This window comes from Oncorhynchus gorbuscha, unplaced genomic scaffold, assembly GCF_021184085.1.
Source record: "Oncorhynchus gorbuscha isolate QuinsamMale2020 ecotype Even-year unplaced genomic scaffold, OgorEven_v1.0 Un_scaffold_454, whole genome shotgun sequence".
Lineage (NCBI taxonomy): Eukaryota > Metazoa > Chordata > Actinopteri > Salmoniformes > Salmonidae > Oncorhynchus > Oncorhynchus gorbuscha.
This window is the reverse complement of record NW_025745294.1, coordinates 130,001-137,500: the sequence shown is the minus strand read 5'-3', so window position 1 is coordinate 137,500 and position 7,500 is coordinate 130,001. Positions and strand designations below refer to the sequence as shown.

The 7,500-nt window shown below is 47.8% G+C and overlaps 1 pseudogene; it reads right to left on the bottom strand.

Annotated features, from left to right (window-relative positions):
* LOC124018251 overlaps positions 1-7,500 on the bottom strand; it is a 150,955-nt pseudogene that overhangs the window by 75,903 nt on the left and 67,552 nt on the right.

The following is a 7,500-nucleotide window of genomic DNA, read 5'->3' as shown; positions in this document are numbered from 1 at the left end:
CCGTTGTTACTGGGGAGTATGATAACGACCCCAGTACATACAATACTGTTGTTACTGGGAACAACGACCCCAGTACATACGATACTGTTGTTACTGGGGAGTATGATAACGACCCCAGTACATACGATACTGTTGTTACTGGGGAGTATGATAACGACCCCAGTACATACGATACTGTTGTTACTGGGGACTACGACCCCAGTACATATGATACTGTTGTTACTGGGGACTACGACCCCAGTACATATGATACTGTTGTTACTGGGGACTACGACCCCAGTACATATGATACTGTTGTTACTGGGGAGTATGATAACGACCCCAGTACATATGATACTGTTGTTACTGGGGAGTATGATAACGACCCCAGTACATATGATACTGTTGTTACTGGGGAGTATGATAACGACCCCAGTACATATGATACTGTTGTTACTGGGGAGTATGATAACGACCCCAGTACATATGATACTGTTGTTACTGGGGAGTATGATAACGACCCCAGTACATATGATACTGTTGTTACTGGGGAGTATGATAACGACCCCAGTACATATGATACTGTTGTTACTGGGGAGTATGATAACGACCCCAGTACATATGATACTGTTGTTACTGGGGAGTATGATAACGACCCCAGTACATATGATACTGTTGTTACTGGGGAGTATGATAACGACCCCAGTACATATGATACTGTTGTTACTGGGGAGTATGATAACGACCCCAGTACATATGATACTGTTGTTACTGGGGAGTATGATAACGACCCCAGTACATATGATACTGTTGTTACTGGGGAGTATGATAACGACCCCATTACATATGATACTGTTGTTACTGGGGAGTAGGATAACGACCCCATTACATATGATACTGTTGTTACTGGGAAGTATGATAACGACCCCAGTACATATGATACTGTTGTTACTGGGGAGTATGATAACGACCCCAGTACATACGATACCGTTGTTACTGGGGAGTATGATAACGACCCCAGTACATATGATACTGTTGTTACTGGGGAGTAGGAGTTCATACAACGTATTCTGAGATCAGTTAAAAATGCGTATTCGTTAAGGTTACAGTTTTATTATTGAACTAATATAATAATAATAATAATATATGCCATTTAACAGACGCTTTTGTCCAAAGCGACTTACAGTCATGTGTGCATACATTCTACGTATGGGTGGTCCCGGGAATCGAACCCACTACCCTGGCGTTACAAGCGCCATGCTCTACCAACTGTGATTTAAACCAGAAAGTATTTATAAGAGAGATAGATTGAGGATAATCAGACAAAGAGAGATAATGGGAGTTAGAGGGGGGGGCAGCTAACAGAAAGACAGAAGAACTGGTTTGAGGCCGTGAATAACAACTTACAGCTCTGTCGTACTGCTGATATGAAAACAGCAGGGGTCCTCGTTTATAAAATAGTGTGTAGGCTTATTTCCCAAAACACCAGGGGTCCTCGTTTATAAAACAGTGTGTAGGCTTATTTCCCAAAACACCAGGGGTCCTCGTTTATAAAACAGTGTGTAGGCTTATTTCCCAAAACACCAGGGGTCCTCGTTTATAAAACAGTGTGTAGGCTCGTTTCCCAAAACACCAGTGCGCCAGTTTTCACGCAAAAGTTGGCATTTATAAAAAAGTGCTTATCCTCCTGTATATTTTGGACCGTGCATACACACTGGACCGTGCATACACACTGGACCGTGCATACACACTGGACCGTGCATACACACTGGACCGTGCATACACACTGGACCGTGCATACACACTGGACCGTGCATACACACTGTTTTGTAGTGGGTGAAGTATCGCATAGCAAGAAGGCAGTAGTGGCCTAGTAGCCTAGTAGCCAAATAGCCTTGTAGCCTAGTAGCCAAATAGCCTTGTAGCCTAGTAGCCTTGTAGCCAAATAGCCTTGTAGCCTAGTAGCCTAGTAGCCTTGTAGCCTAGTAGCCTTGTAGCCTAGTAGCCTTGTAGCCTAGTAGCCTAGTAGCCTAGTAGCCTTGTAGCCTAGTAGCCTAGTAGCCTAGTAGCCTAGTAGCCTAGTAGCCTAGTAGCCTAGTAGCCTTGTAGCCTAGTAGCCTAGTAGCCTAGTAGCCTAGTAGCCTTGTAGCCTAGTAGCCTAGTAGCCTAGTAGCCTAGTAGCCTTGTAGCCTAGTAGCCTTGTAGCCTAGTAGCCTTGTGTAGATGGGGACATGAGACAACGCTCTTTTTCACAACAACAAAAAAGTGATAAGAGACAGAAATCAACAACAAAAAATTGCATCCTAAAACAAACAGGGAGCTACACTGAGTTGACAAAACATTAAGAACACCTTCCTAATATTGAGTTGCACCCCCCTTTTGCCCTCAGAACAGCCTCAATGTGTTGGGACATGGACTCTACAAGGTGTTGAAAGCGTTCCACAAGGATGCTGGCCCATGTTGACTCTACAAGGTGTTGAAAGCGTTCCACAAGGATGCTGGCCCATGTTGACTCTACAAGGTGTTGAAAGCGTTCCACAAGGATGCTGGCCCATGTTGACTCTACAAGGTGTTGAAAGCGTTCCACGAGGATGCTGGCCCATGTTGACTCTACAAGGTGTTGAAAGCGTTCCACAGGGATGCTGGTCCATGTTGACTCTACAAGGTGTTGAAAGCGTTCCACAAGGATGCTGGCCCATGTTGACTCTACAAGGTGTTGAAAGCGTTCCACAAGGATGCTGGCCCATGTTGACTCTATAAGGTGTTGAAAGCGTTCCACAGGGATGCTGGCCCATGTTGACTCTACAAGGTGTTGAAAGCGTTCCACAGGGATGCTGGCCCATGTTGACTCTACAAGGTGTTGAAAGGGTTCCACAGGGATGCTGGCCCATGTTGACTCTACAAGGTGTTGAAAGCGTTCCACAGGGATGCTGGCCCATGTTGACTCTACAAGGTGTTGAAAGTTTTCCACAGGGATACTGGCCCATGTTGACTCTACGAGGTGTTGGAAGCGTTCACAGGGATGCTGGCCCATGTTGACTCCAATGCTTCCCACAGTTGTGTCCAGTTGGCTGGATGTCCTTTGGGTGGTGGACCAGTCTTGATACACACAGGAAAACTGTTGAGCGTGAAAAACCCAGCAGCGTTGCAGTTCTTGACACAAACCGGTGCACCTGGCACCTACTATCACACCCCGTTCAAAGTCACTTAAATATGTTGTCTTGCCCTCTGAATGGCAACACAGACACAATCCATGTCTCATTTGTCTCAAGGCTTAAAAATCCTCCTTTAACCTGGTTTAATCAGCGCTAAGGCCTGTGGTGTATTCTGCTGTGATACTAAAGGCCTGTGGTCTATTCTGCTGTGATACTAAAGGCCTGTGGTCTATTCAGCTGTGATACTAAAGGCCTGTGGTCTATTCAGCTGTGATACTAAAGGCCTGTGGTCTATTCAGCTGTGATACTAAAGGCCTGTGGTCTATTCAGCTGTGATACTAAAGGCCTGTGGCCTGTTCAACTGTGATACTAAAGGCCTGTGGTCTATTCAGCTGTGATCCTAAAGACCTGTGGTCTATTCAGCTGTGATACTAAAGGCCTGTGGTCTATTCAGCTGTGATAAAGGCCTGTGGTCTATTCAGGTCATGGTATCTCTATATAGCTGTCATTTCTCTGTCCACAGCCGTCAACAACTGGGATGCTTTATCTTTACTTGACTAACCTCAATGTAGTGACTGTTATTTATGCTGCTGTCAACTACTAAGGACAATTGTAATGAGATGTTGAAGTGAAGTGTGTTTGCTGGACTATACCCGGCCGGGGCAGCAGGTAGTCTAGTGGGCCAGTAACCGAAAGGTTGGTGGATTGAATCCCCGAGCTGACAAGGTAAAACTCTGTCGTTCTGCCCCCGAACAAGGCAGTTAAGCCCCTTGTTCCTAGACCGTCAATGTAAATAAGAATTTGTTCTTAACTGACCTGCCTAGTTAAATAAAGGTGAAATAAAACCTTTATTTAAAAAATTGAAACATTCTGTAATCTAAAAGCCCATGTTTAACCTTCTCTATTATTAGGGCAGAATCCTACCTTAAGATGCACAAGTTTTCACACAAATCTTAAATTGACATCAATTTACTAACTGAACCGACATCAATTTACTAACTGAACCGACATCAATCTACTAACTGAACTGAGCGAATTCAAAACGTAATTGACCCAGACCGGGGTCAGAGAGACAGAGGAGGAGGAGGATGATGAAGAAGTAGAGGAGTGTTACCATGCGATCTGCGTGACGAAGGGCTTCAGCTCAGTGGGTTCGTAGGCCCTGGCAAAGGCCCAGCAGACGTAGCAGGCCGCATCTCGTACGTTAGAACCAACGCTACACGCTCCTCTCTTTTCATCATAGACCAAGGCCTTCAGGATCAGAGGCACCACTGGAGGGAGAGAGAGACAGAAGGGAGAGCGAGAGAGAGCGAGAGAAGGGAGAGAGAGCGAGAGAAAGAGCGAGAGAAGGGAGAGAGAGCGAGAGAGAGAGCGAGAGAGAGAGCGAGAGCGAGAGAGAGAGAAAAGGGAGAGAGAGAGGGAGAGAGCGAGAGAGAAAAGGGAGAGAGAGAGGGAGAGAGCGAGAGAGAGAGAAAAGGGAGAAGGGAGAGAGAGAGGGAGAGAGAGAAAGACAAATGAGTAGTCGACAGACAAAGATAACATCTTAAACAGTTCAGAAGTAGTTTATAGTCAGTTCAATAGAACTTCATATGTCGGTCATTAATAAAGTGATATATTACTCTGTGTGATTGTCGTTTTGGTGTAAATGACACACAGCTGTACTACAATGTATTATTACTGTTTCACTAAATCCATTAGTCCAATCACATCATAGGCTTATCCATCTCCCCTGACAACAGTTGTATCACCATGGCAGCTTGTAGTTCATGTGGGATTCTAAAGTCATGCCACCTATCAGATCCTCTTCCTGTCCTCGCCTCATTGGCCCTGGCCTCTGTGGTTCACTCTAATACAAGACACTCAGAGACTGGTGGGGTTAACGGTGTCGCTGTGAATCAACACCTCTCACATCTTTTACTGCCAAGAGAAAAACCCCTTTCATCCTCTTAACCACTGTGGTGGAATGAGCAGCTTCCACTCCTATGACTGTGTCCTCATCCCTCCACCTCTCTGCCCTCTCTACCCTCTCTACCCTCTCTACCCTCTCTACCCTCTCTACCCTCTCTACCCTCGTCTCTCTGCCTGTCCACCTGTGGTGGAATGAGCAGCTTCCACTCCTATGACTGTGTCCTCATCCCTCCACCTCTCTGCCCTCTCTACCCTCTCTACCCTCTCTACCCTCGTCTCTCTGCCTGTCCACCTGTGGTGTAATGAGCAGCTTCCACTCCTATGACTGTGCCCTCATCCCTCCACCTCTCTGCCCTCTCTGCCCTCTCTACCCTCTCTACCCTCTCTACCCTCATCTCTCTGCCTGTCCACCTGTGGTGTAATGAGCAGCTTCCACTCCTATGACTGTGCCCTCATCCCTCCACCTCTCTGCCCTCTCTACCCTCTCTACCCTCTCTACCCTCGTCTCTCTGCCTGTCCACCTGTGGTGTAATGAGCAGCTTCCACTCCTATGACTGTGCCCTAATCCCTCCACCTCTCTGCCCTCATCCCTCCACCTCTCTGCCCTCATCCCTCCACCTCTCTGCCCTCATCCCTCCACCTCTCTGCCCTCATCCCTCCACCTCTCTGCCCTCATCCGTCCACCTCTCTGCCCTCTCTACCCTCGTCGCTCTGCCTGTCCACCTGTGGTGGAATGAGCAGCTTCCACTCCTATGACTGTGTACGGCATCTGACCAAGGCAAAACTTGTTGAAATTACATCATCTCAACTAGTTTTGCCCACATTTTACACAATCTGATTCAAACTACCTGAGAAATGACAGCTGATAACAGCCGTGTGTAAACTACCTCGGGCCGAAATCACATTCAACAGAGTCCAACTCTGCGTGTTTATAACACCGTGTTTATAACAACTAAATGTAATGAGAATCCATTGTTGTGTTCGCTATGGGGCGGCAGGGTAGTCTAGTGGTTAGAGTGTAGGGGCAGGAGGTAGCCTAGTGGTTAGAGAGTAGGGGCGGCAGGTAGCCTAGTGGTTAGAGTGTAGGGGTGGCAGGTAGACTAGTGGTTAGAGTGTAGGGGTGGCAGGTAGCCTAGTGGTTAGAGTGTAGGGGTGGCAGGTAGTCTAGTGGTTAGAGTCTAGGGGTGGCAGGTAGACTAGTGGTTAGAGTGTAGGGGCGGCAGGTAGCCTAGTGGTTAGAGTGTAGGGGCAGGAGGTAGCCTAGTGGTTAGAGTGTAGGGGCGGTAGGTAGCCTAGTGGTTAGAGTGTAGGGGCAGCACGGTAGCCTAGTGGTTAGAGTGTAGGGGTGGCAGGGTAGCCTAGTGGTTAGAGTGTAGGGGCGGCAGGTAGTCTAGTGGTTAGAGTGTAGGGGCGGCATGTAGCCTAGTGGTTAGAGTGTAGGGGCGGCAGGTAGCCTAGTGGTTAGAGTGTAGGGGCGGCAGGTAGCCTAGTGGTTAGAGTGTAGGGGCGGCATGTAGCCTAGTGGTTAGAGTGTAGGGGCGGCAGGGTAGACTAGTGGTTAGAGTGTAGGGGCGGCAGGGTAGCCTAGTGGTTAGAGTGTAGGGGCGGCAGGGTAGACTAGTGGTTAGAGTGTAGGGGCGGCAGGGTAGACTAGTGGTTAGAGTGTAGGGGCGGCAGGGTAGACTAGTGGTTAGAGTGTAGGGGCGGCAGGTAGCCTAGTGGTTAGAGTGTAGAGGTGGCAGGTAGACTAGTGGTTAGAGTGTAGGGGCGGCAGGTAGCCTAGTGGTTAGAGTGTAGGGGCGGCAGGGTAGACTAGTGGTTAGAGTGTAGGGGAGGCAGGTAGCCTAGTGGTTAGAGTGTAGTGGCGGCAGGTAGTCTAGTGGTTAGAGTGTAGGGGCGGCAGGTAGTCTAGTGGTTAGAGTGTAGTGGCGGCAGGTAGTCTAGTGGTTAGAGTGTAGGGGCGGCAGGTAGTCTAGTGGTTAGAGTGTAGGGGCGGCAGGTAGCCTAGTGGTTAGAGTGTAGGGGCGGCAGGTAGCCTAGTGGTTAGAGTGTAGGGGCGCCAGGGTAGCCTAGTGGTTAGAGCGTTGGACTTGTAACCGGAAGGTTGCTAGTTCAAACCCCCGAGCTGACAAGGTACAAATCCCCAGGACCACCCATACATAGAATGTATGCACACATGGCTGTAAGTCGCTTTGGATAAAAGCGTCTGCTAAATGGCATATATATCTGTAGTTCAGCCCCTGAACAAGGCAGTTAACCCACTGTTCCTAGGCCGTCATTGAAAATAAGAATTTGTTCTTAACTGACTTGCCTAGTTAAATAAAGGTCAAATTAAAAAATATGTTTAAATGTACAATGTACAGTGCATTCAGAAAGTATTCAGACCCCTTGACCTTTACCACATTTTGTTAAGTTACAGCCTTATTTTAAAATGGATTAAATAGTCCCCCCCCTCATC